This window comes from Poromitra crassiceps, assembly GCF_964638095.1.
Source record: "Poromitra crassiceps genome assembly, chromosome: 29".
Classification (NCBI taxonomy): Eukaryota; Metazoa; Chordata; class Actinopteri; order Beryciformes; family Melamphaidae; genus Poromitra; species Poromitra crassiceps.
In genome coordinates, this window is record NC_139641.1 from 17,369,067 (window position 1) to 17,380,624 (window position 11,558).

Below are 11,558 nucleotides of genomic sequence, written 5' to 3' on the forward strand. Positions count from 1 at the left end.
CAGCATGAGTTGTATTAGTACTTAGGAGAATGATAAATATATGCAATCTATATATAAAATTCTTAAAAGTAAACAGGGAGCTACTCCCAAACTATGAAGTCCATGTGTTAAACTCTGGGAACGCTAATGACTCCTGGACAAATCTCATTCAAGCAGCAGCAAAGGATAAGGTGTCTCCTTAGTGCTCCAGCTCTTTGTCTCTAGAGCAAACCTCACAGGAGATCAGCAGTTAGTCATTTCTGATACTGTGTGGATAATCCTGTCAAAACAGAGGGTGAAATCGGTTAGAGAACGTGTGCAATTCAATTTGCATGTCTTACTTAAACTTAAAATATGATGTTTTATGACTCCAAGTAGAGTCCTGGAACTGGCCAAAAAAAAAAATGTCGTTCACACTGTAAATAACATATTTTCTGTCACGTCGCGGTTCATTATGGTTGTTATATAATTATGAGAACATGAATTAGCTATGTAAGCACATCTGAGGTTCGTTACATAGCTAAATCATGTTCCCATAATTATATAACAACCATAATGAACCGCGACGTGACATAAAATGTTACAGTTACAGTGTGAACGACATATGCCCCATTTACGCCTGTTTTGGCCAGTTCCAGGACTCTACTTGGATCTGAATATCTTCTAGGGGGATCAGAATGACACCAAAGTTATTTGGGTGAGTAAAACATATTTTAAGCTGGAAATAAGGTCTTGGGTGTAAAAAACAGGAATTATCCTTTAAGAATGAACAATAGAGTGACTTGTCAGTGGGACGACAAAGACGGGATGACGTTCACCCAAGCCTTAAATGGGGGGTTGAGTCAGTCAGGGGGTGAGTTCCTCCATGGCTCCTCCTCGCAGGGCGCTGGACATGGCCCTCCTGCGGGCCAGCCTGGAGTTGGAGGGAGGAGAGAGCCTCATGGAGACCAGGGCTCCCACCTCCTCCTGCTTCTCGTCGTGCTGGAGCCTCATGGAGACCAGGGCTTCCACCTCCTCCTGCTTCTCGTCGTGCTGGAGCCTCATGGAGACCAGGGCTCCCACCTCCTCCTGCTTCTCGTCGTGCTGGAGCCTCATGGAGCAGACCAGGGCTCCCACCTCCTCCTGCTTCTCGTCGTGCTGGAGCCTCATGGAGCAGACCAGGGCTCCCACCTCCTCCTGCTTCTCGTCGTGCTGGAGCCTCATGGAGCAGACCAGGGCTCCCACCTCCTCCTGCTTCTCGTCGTGCTGGAGCCTCATGGAGCAGACCAGGGCTCCCACCTCCTCCTGCTTCTCGTCGTGCTGGAGCCTCATGGAGACCAGGGCTCCCACCTCCTCCTGCTTCTCGTCGTGCTGGAGCCTCATGGAGCAGACCAGGGCTCCCACCTCCTCCTGCTTCTCCTCGTGCTGGAGCCTCATGGAGCAGACCAGGGCTTCCACCTCCTCCTGCTGCTCCTCGTGCTGGAGCCTCATGGAGCAGACCAGGGCTTCCACCTCCTCCTGCTGCTCCTCGTGCTGGAGCCTCATGGAGCAGACCAGGGCTTCCACCTCCTCCTGCTGCTCGTTGTGCTGGAGCCTCATGGAGCAGACCAGGGCTTCCACCTCCTCCTGCTTTTTGTCATGCTGGGACAGCTGCCGGTTGAAGGCGATAGCGTGCGCACGCAGCGAACTGGGTCAAGTCTTTGGTGCTGCTGTTCCTGTCAGGAGAGAGAAGGGAGAAGAGCATCTGTAAGATCATGGATGACTGTCTTTAACTAACTCTTCTGGTCCGAAAACGCCTACTGTCCGTTTGGAGTATGAAGACAAACAGTTTTGGGGACTCCAGAACGGGAGAACTGAGAACTATGCACACACACACACACACACACACACACACACACACACACACACACGCACACACGCACACGCACACACACACACACACCCACACACACACACAGGGTTGAATGCTCTCATTTAGGACACTTCATGCCCAAAAGAACATGTGGGACCAAGTACAAGTTAGCTTTCCTGCTCAGGACTAGACAGGAATTGGTGCGATTTTGCTGCGTCAAGTTACCTACTGTAGGAGTTAACCAGGGCGAGACAGGAAGTAGAGCAATTTTGCCTTCAGAGTAAAAGCTTAGATTGTGAAACTTATTTTCAGATTTCCCCTCCATTTGTACTTGGCCAATTTCCCCCTGCTGCCCAGGGTCACTGCTCCACCCTCTGCCAATCTGGGGAGAGACGTAGACTAGCACCATGCTTCCTCCAAGACATGCCAGCCGCTTCAGGGCACATACCCTGGCACATAATCTGGCTTCCCACCCGCAGACCCATTGCCCGACACCCGACTAAGCCGGAGGTAACCCGGGGGCGCAAACCTGCGACCCTCGTGTTGGTAGGTAGGGAACCTACCGCTACCCTACCCGGACGGCCTAGATTGTGAAACTTTTGAGAAAAGTTGGAAAATAACGCTGGGCTGTGCAGAGCAACAGAAATGGTTTGAGAGGTATAAAAGTATAATGTAATAGTATAAACGCACCACACATTGTCCAGTCTTCAGAAAGTAATACAATTATTTAGGTATTAATTATGAATTAATTAATTTAATTAATTAATTAAAATGTATTTATCAATGTCCTTTGTTGCTCTGTAAAGCACTTTGCACAAGCACTGACAATTGTTTAAAGGGCTTTAGAGATGAATTTCATGTACACTTTAACTTTTAAATAACCACAAAATAAAGATTGTGAAATAAACTCCTAATCGTATTACTAATAAATGCCACTGGATGAATTAGAGTAGCAGTAGTCATGTGTCAATACAAGTTTAGAAGACACCTACCCCCTGCACCCAGGGGTGCTGGAGGAGCTGAGCAGCACTGAGACGCAGAGTGGCTGCTGGAGGAGCTGAGCAGCACTGAGACGCAGAGTGGCATCCTGGACCAGCAGCTTGGATATGAGGTCCTTGGCTCCCTCTGAGATGTGAGCCCAGTCCTGGAAACTGTGTAACAGTGTAAGCAGTGTTACAGCACTGTTACAGTGCTTACACTGTTACACTGTTACACTGTTACACTGTAACAGTGTAAGCAGTGTTACAGCACTGTTACAGTCTGTAGGAAGGGAATACTTATAGATGTGTCAGATGAGGAGGGATGGAGAGAGGAGAGGAGAGGAGAGCTGGTGATGAAGCGTACCTGGCAGGTTCGGCAGGTCTCTCCTCTCTCCCAGCCACAATCGCTGCCACAGTGGCCTGTGAATGGGGGGCTGCCGCTCAGCAGGATGTACAGGATGACCCCCAGGCTCCAGAGGTCACAGCGCTCGTCGTAGAAGGAGGCCTCGTCTGTGAACACCTCCACTACCTCTGGAGCCATGTACTCCGCTGAGCCACACTGAGGAGAGACGGCCAAGACTGAAAACACACATGTACACACACAAGAGTCTGGGGACTGTTCCCCCACACACACACACGAGTCTGGGGACTGTTCCCACACACACACACACACACAAGTCTGGGGACTGTTCCCACACACACACACACACACACACACACACACACACACGAGTCTGGGGACTGTTCCCACACACACACACACACACACACACACACACACACACACACACACACACACAAGAGTATGGGGACTGTTCCCCAAGTACACTCATATTAGGGCTGGGTGATATGGCCTACTGTCACATTTACTCGCCCCCCCCCTCCCTCATTTTCTCCCCAATTGTACTTGGCCAATTTCCCCCCTGCTGCTCCACCCTCTGTCAATCATGGGGAGAGCCGAGACTAGCACCATGCTTCCTCCGACACATGCGCAAGTCGCTTCTTTTCCACCTGACGGGGAGCTTCACCAGCAGGACATAGCACGTGGAAGGATCACGCTATTCAGTTCCCTTACACGCCGACCAGGCGCCCCGACCAGGGGAGGTGCTATAGTGCAGCGACCAGGACACAAACCTCCAATCCGTCTTCCCACCCACAGACTAGGGGTGCACCGATCGATCGGCAAGCAATCTGTATCGGCCGATTTTGACCTCAAATATGCGGTCGGCTGATTGCCGATATTTGGGCTGATTGCTGATATTTTTAATATATATATATATATATATATATATATATATATATATATATATATATATATATATTTATTTATTTATTTTTATTAAAAAAAAAGCCCTATCACTAATCAGGCTTTCCAACGATATAAAATACAATGCCAATTGGTATTATTAAAGGGGAGAAATAATCGACCGAAATAACGTTTCCAAACTTTTTTTGAGGAGTTTATATATCGGTGATCGGTGATCGGTGGATGATCGGTTGGGCAGATATTTCCCATAGGTGATCGGTGGCAAAAAATGTGATCGGTGCACCCCTACCACAGACACCAGCCAATCATGCCTGCATGGATGCCCGATGGAAGTAACATGGGTGTGCGAACCTGCGACTCATGTTGGTAGGCAGGGAATCTACCGCTACACCACCGGATGCCTTGCACTGTGTCCATATCTTGGACAGAGAAGATGGGTGGTTGAAAAGAGGATTGAAGGAGGCCATCTATGTTAAAGTGGAGCGACCTTCACTAAATAGAGGAGGGGGTTTGAGACATCACTTAAAAACTGTTCCTCCACAAACCAACATACTCCACCTCACAAGTGGGGGGAGGGGCACCACCGTAGGCTGCTGAGGACACCATCTTCTCTGGCAAACGCACACTAAGGACTACATCTCAAGAAGTCATGTGACTTCATGCCATGTGTTTGTCATGTGACTTTTCTTGTGTGGATTTGTTTGCCACAGTTACTTCCTGCTGCATTTACAACTGATGGTGTTTGGATGAACACTTGATTTATATTGTTTTTTTAGGCCAGTGCTTTTAAAAATAAATCATTTTTAAAACTGATATTACCTGAAAAATGAACTTACAGAGACAATGATCATACTATGTTATGCTGTTAGGAATAACTAACCTTCTGAGAGCTTTTGTTTATTTACACACACACACTCACACACACACACACACACACACACACACTCACACACACACACACACACACACACACACACACACACACACACACTCACACTCACACTCACACACACACACACACACACACACACACTTACCCTATCAATGTATTCACAAAGGATATTCTCAGGCTTGAGGTCTGTGGGCGATGCCTGTACAGAAGCACAGTGTCGTGATGATGAGAGGAGAAGTCTGTTATGTTTTGGTCGGCGACCTTTGACCTACCTTTAGTGTGTAGGAAGTGGAGGGCTTGTGCGATGTCCCTGACCACCTTGCTGGCCTCCAGCTCATCAAAGTGCTTACGGTTCTGGAGGGGAGTCAAAATGGAGCCTGAGGGAGGAGAAAGAGTCACTTAGCATTCAGTGTCGGTGTATATTCACAGCAGGGTGTAAATGCAGGAATCCTCAAGTTAAATTCAAGACCTTTTTTAAGACTTTTTCCTCAACGCCACTTTCATTAAATCAGCGATAGTTTCATCACGATACAATATTATATAGATTCTAGTCTGCCACGATATATTGATTCAATTCAGGGGTCTGTGATCGATATGGTACGATATCCAAACATAAGTATTACACAAACAACAAACCGTGGCAACCGTGGCGGTCAAAATCTGCATTGCTCTGCGTCTAGCAACACACTTGTTGATTGCATTCTACTTGCCTAAATAACCCTGTGACTCAAAGGAACCAGGGGTGACCAATTAGTATCACGCAGAAAACCATAAAATGGCTCCTACATGCAATATTATATTTGTATGTAGCTAATGAAATGCGTATAAAAATACATTTGAAGTGGGATATATTACCAAGATACGTGTATAAATATAAATATTTAATATGTCCAAGACCCATGATGCAATGTTCATGTCGTGCAACTGCTGAATTAGGGTAATCGATAGAAAAGTAAAGTTTGTCTCCCGCAAGAAAAAGCCTTTTGTGGAGAGTGGAAGCGAGCAAACCTTTAAAAAAAAAATCCCACAGCAACACCGGTCTTTTGAGTAGAAAATGTTAAAAAGCCTTTATTTTAAACATGGCTATAGATTAAAAAACACACCAACATGTTTCTGCTCACGCAGGAGCCTTCATCAGGGAGTAAGAGGACATGTGAATCTAAGACAGCCCTTATGTAGACAATCAGCAAGATGACATCGTTGGATGGCCATCCAATCAGAATTCCACAATTATGCAAATAGGAAAAGAAGAGAAAATGCAGTCATCTTGGTGCTTAAAGGTACAAGAACCATATAGAAAAGGAATTGCAACAACATTTACAGCTGGCATCGACTTATACCAGAAATAACCAAAGCATCAGCACAGATCATGCAGAGAAGAACCCATGAAAACACCGATGTGACAATTATTTATCACTGAAACAGATGTTTAACACCAGAATTAGCCAAAGCATCAGCATAGAAACAATGTGGAGCATATTTGCTCTGTTAGTCAAAAAGAATGGGTATCCAATAAAATAAACAAAAATGGAGAACCTCAGACTGCTGTATTAGGGTATTGGCAGATTTTTTGTTCAATTCAGGCACTGGGTGTTCCACAAAGCAGCATCAAGTTACTGAATCATTTTACCACAGAAAAAATAGTAAATATTTCTTTCCATTCCAAATTTCCATTCAAAGTTACTAGGGCTGGGTATTGGCAAGGACCTCACAATACGATACGTATCACGATACATGGGCCACGATACGATTGTATCACGATACATTGCGATACAATACATATTGCGATATATGGCAATATATTGCAATACAACCCGCTGTGCACCACCCAGGTAGTTTAATAATATGTACATCACTTTATATTGATAACTGAGTGGACACATTTAGTCAAAACTACTGAGTGTTGAGTGTGTTACTGAATGCACTGAAATAAAAAGTATTCTTATTGTGTCACTGAGCACACGGCTGTGCAGAAAAATCGATATGGTGATATATCACGATATTCTTCTGAAATATCGATACAGTATTGCGGAAAAAAGTATTGCGATATATTGCCGTATCGATCTTATTGCACAGCCCTAAAAGTTACCTAGAAACCCACCTGAATTTGATGGAAGTGCTGCTCAAAAGTCATTGGAGTAATGTGCTTCCCGCCTTCCCGGTATCCTAAAAGCATTGTAAGGTTTCATTTAAACCACGGAACAAAATGACAAAAGTGGATCTTGTGATCATATCATCTATACAGTGACGAGGCTGGTCCCTCGCTGTGCCAGGGATTAGATCTGTGTCCAACAGAGCAAGGCTGAATTGGCTGACGCACAAGGACATGCAGAAGGACAAAGACGTGCTGGACAGACAAATAATGCAGACATTGGTATGTCGTCACATGGGTGACAGCAGACATCTCGTCTAATGGAGGGGGTGAGTCTCTCCCTCTCAGATCCATCCCATCTGATTCTGCTACATACAGTACGCATGCAGCAATTATAGATACAGGACATTTAACCAAAGATGTGATGATTCCCCCCCTATTTGGAGAGATCTTGGTCACGTGTCAGATGCCCTGAGACAGTGAGTACCATAATGAGGGCGTGCCACTCTCTTTTCATAAGTGGGTGTCATAGGGGAAGCAGGACAGTACACAGAGAAAGAGGGGTGTGACTCTCTATTAAAATATGAATCTAGAGACATACAAAAAAAAAAACGATGCAATTTCCGGGCCCAATTCCCTCGAATACAAGGACCCAACATTGCATAGTTTGAGACATGGATGAAGGTTAATTACTGCTACTGCTTGCCGCTGTTTAACCTGCATCGTTCAACTTCAATCGCTCGTGCACGACGCACGTGACCGTTACACTCTCTCAGGGCAGCAGGTGGCGCCTGAAACAAGGACACACAGACGGTGGGAGACACATGCAGACAACAGAACATAGCCTGTCCTATTTATTAACATTAAAGTGATCATCTCAAAGATTTCAGTTTCGACACAGTGGCGATGAGCAGTAATTGCAGGTGAGATCCAAACAGCAAACAGACAGACACCCAGTTCATAAATGCTGCAATACTCAAAATGCAAAGGCTTCCGTCAATGGGACGTAGGCTCAATAACCTTTGTGTTAACGCAGTTGTGATAGATACTGACATGACATACATTTATTTACATGAAAATCTTTGAGATTATCACTTTCATTAAAAACAAACAAAAGAAAACTGCAATTTCTATAACCTACTTGCACAAAATATATAAATTCAAGCACTTTCAATGACCCATGTCTATTTCCTTTTCTATTTTCTCCCAAATTCACAAAGCTTTCAAAGCTTTCAAGGTCAGTGGCAGAGGCCAATGAGCCTCAGCAGCAGGAGGAACAGCATGACGATGTCCAGGTAGAGGTTGAGGGCGGCGAACACGTACTCCTCGGGAGAGATGGCATACTTCTTGTGTTTCCCGCCCAGGATGAGCTGGGTATCAAACACCAGGTACTGACACAGAGACAGAAAGAGACGCGTGGAGAGACAGAGACAGAAAGAGAGATGTGTGGAGAGACAAAGAGAGACGCGTGGAGAGACAGACAGAAAGAGAGATGCGTGGAGAGACAGAAAGAGAGATGTGTGGAGAGACAAAGAGAGACGCGTGGAGAGACAGACAGAAAGAGAGATGCGTGGAGAGACAGAAAGAGAGATGTGTGGAGAGAGACAGAAAGAGATGTGTGGAGAGACAAAGAGAGACGCGTGGAGAGAGACAGAAAGAGAGATGCGTGGAGAGACAGAAAGAGAGATGTGTGGAGAGACAAAGAGAGACGCGTGGAGACACAGACAGAAAGAGATGTGTGGAGAGACAAAGAGAGACGCATGGAGAGACAGACAGAAAGAGAGATGCGTGGAGAGACAGACAGAAAGAGATGTGTGGAGAGACAGACAGAAAGAGAGACGCATGGAGAGACAGACAGAAAGAGAGACGCATGGAGAGACAGACAGAAAGAGAGACACGTGGAGAGACAGACAGAAAGAGATGTGTGGAGAGACAAAGAGAGACGCATGGAGAGACAGACAGAAAGAGAGACGCGTGGAGAGACAGACAGAAAGAGATGTGTGGAGAGACAAAGAGAGACGCATGGAGAGACAGACAGAAAGAGAGATGCGTGGAGAGACAGAAAGAGAGATGTGTGGAGTGGAGAGACAGAAAGAGAGATGCGTGGAGAGACAGAAAGAGAGATGTGTGGAGAGACAGAAAGAGAGATGCGTGGAGAGACAGACCGAAAGAGAGATGTGTGGAGAGACAAAAGAGATGTGTGGAGAGACAGAAAGAGAGATGCGTGGAGAGACAGACAGAAAGAGAGATGTGTGGAGAGACAAAGAGAGATGCGTGGAGAGAGACAGAAAGAGAGATACGTGGAGAGACAGACAGAAAGAGAGATGTGTGGAGAGACAGACAGAAAGAGAGATGTGTGGAGAGACAAAGAGAGACGCGTGGAGAGACAGACAGAAAGAGATGTGTGGAGAGACAAAGAGAGACGCGTGGAGAGACAGACAGAAAGAGATACGTGGAGAGACAGAAAGCGAGACCAGATCAGTTCAGGTATAGAAACATAAAGGCACACAGGAGTACAATAATAGTAAAGAAAATACTATTAATAAAGATATTTATTATATTCATAGCTTTCAAGGGGCGTTACGTGCTGCCGGGAACGCCCACCTGACGGTCAAAAAAACAAACTTGTTCATTCCGCTGGCCGCCTCGACTAGTTTCTCACGCTGTGTTTGTTCAGCCAAAATGCCGGATACCTGTTCTGCTATCGGTTGCACTAACCGACGAGGAGACACGCCTGGCTTGTGCTTTTACAGAATCCCGTCGGAGAAAGAAAACTCAGACAGGAGGAGGTTGTGGATTTGTGCAATTAGACGTGGTTCAGTCGCTGGGGAGGGCAAATGGCTTTTTTTCTACCATCAGAGTACACACGTTTTTGCGGCCAACATTTCATCAAAGGTAAGCTCAAGTAACGTTAACGGGGTATTTTAATCATTATTGTAACGTTACTTGAGCTTACCTTTGATGAAATGTTGGCCGCAAAGACGTGTGTACAAACGGCTGAACAAACACAGCGTGAGAAACTAGTCGACTCGGCTCGCAACAGAATGAACAAGTTTTTTTTTGACCGCCAGGTGGGCGTTCCCGGCAGCACGTAACGCCCCTTGAAAGCTATGAATTTCCAGTGAGGGTGTTGTGGTCGGGGTGGACCCTAACCCCGATGTGTCCAAACCTTCTTTGAATGGGGCCAGGTTAGATAATGTGAAAATGCTTCTTCTTGCATCATATGGGTTATAAACATATAAAATAAAATAAATCACATACAATTGTACCCTAAGGATTTTGTTTACCATCTGAAAACATGAGTTCTGCCTGTGCTGTTCCTACTTGGTGCTTGTACAAATTGTATGGCAGTGCTGTCATCGTTAGGTGAACGGAACAAATGCAAATTGAACTTGCTCGACCACATACAGTATAGTATATTTTAAGAGACAAGCCGAGGGCCACTTAAAATCGGTCGCAATTGGCCGCAATTGGCCCCAGGGCCGGACTTTGGACATACCTCCCTTAACCCAAACCAAGATCCTCCTAACCAAGTTGTTTTACTTGCCTAAACATAACCAAAGTTTGTTAGTTGTTCGTTTTTCAAATCTGCCATTTTGTTTCAAATTTAGATTGTGATTGTATCCGTGGCTCGCAGACACGTAAATTGGCAACGTTTTACTCGGATGACTGCGTGTGTGTGTGTGTGTGTGTGTGTGTGTGCGTGTGCGCGTCAGTTATGAGAATCGTCTTCAAAAGCATGCCGAGTTTGGAGGACCACACAGGATAAACAGGCTCAACAAATGTACCTATTGACATTCTAACGAGCACAACATGATTGATGACGTCCAAATTCGCCAGCAGAAAACAAGCCGCGACTCGCCTGCCTACAGCCCTGCTGGGCTCCATGTGCGCTGGCGCTTCGTTCTGCCGGCGGACGGGTCGGGTCACAACATTTGCCATTAATGCCAAAGGCGTGCAGAGAGGTGGCTGTGAACATTTAGAGTGTACTTACAATGAAGAACACCAAGGTTCCCAGGCAGGCGTATACAATGTAACATTTAGAGTGTACTTACAATGGAGAACACCAAGGTTCCCAGGCAGGCGTATACAATGTAACATTTAGAGTGTACTTACAATGGAGAACACCAAGGTTCCCAGGCAGGCGTATACAATGTAACATTTAGAGTGTACTTACAATGGAGAACACCAAGGTTCCCAGGCAGGCGTATACAATGTAACATTTAGAGTGTACTTACAATGGAGAACACCAAGGTTCCCAGGCAGGCGTATACAATGTAACATTTAGAGTGTACTTACAATGGAGAACACCAAGGTTCCCAGGCAGGCGTATACAATGTAACATTTAGAGTGTACTTACAATGGAGAACACCAAGGTTCCCAGGCAGGCGTATACAATGTAACATTTAGAGTGTACTTACAATGGAGAACACCAAGGTTCCCAGGCAGGCGTATACAATGTAACATTTAGAGTGTACTTACAATGGAGAACACCAAGGTTCCCAGGCAGGCGTATA

General features: G+C 45.8%; 1 pseudogene across 1 annotated transcript; it reads right to left on the reverse strand.

Annotated features, from left to right (window-relative positions):
* Positions 1–825: 825 nt before the first annotated feature.
* On the reverse strand, positions 826–8,223 carry LOC310800112 (MAP kinase-interacting serine/threonine-protein kinase 1-like; annotated as a pseudogene). The gene is made up of 6 exons: positions 8,220–8,223; positions 5,222–5,326; positions 5,077–5,148; positions 3,155–3,439; positions 1,567–1,673; positions 826–892 (listed from the first exon to the last, which is right to left on the reverse strand). The product of its transcript is annotated as an MAP kinase-interacting serine/threonine-protein kinase 1-like (transcript).
* Between the last annotated feature and the right edge of the window lie 3,335 nt (positions 8,224–11,558).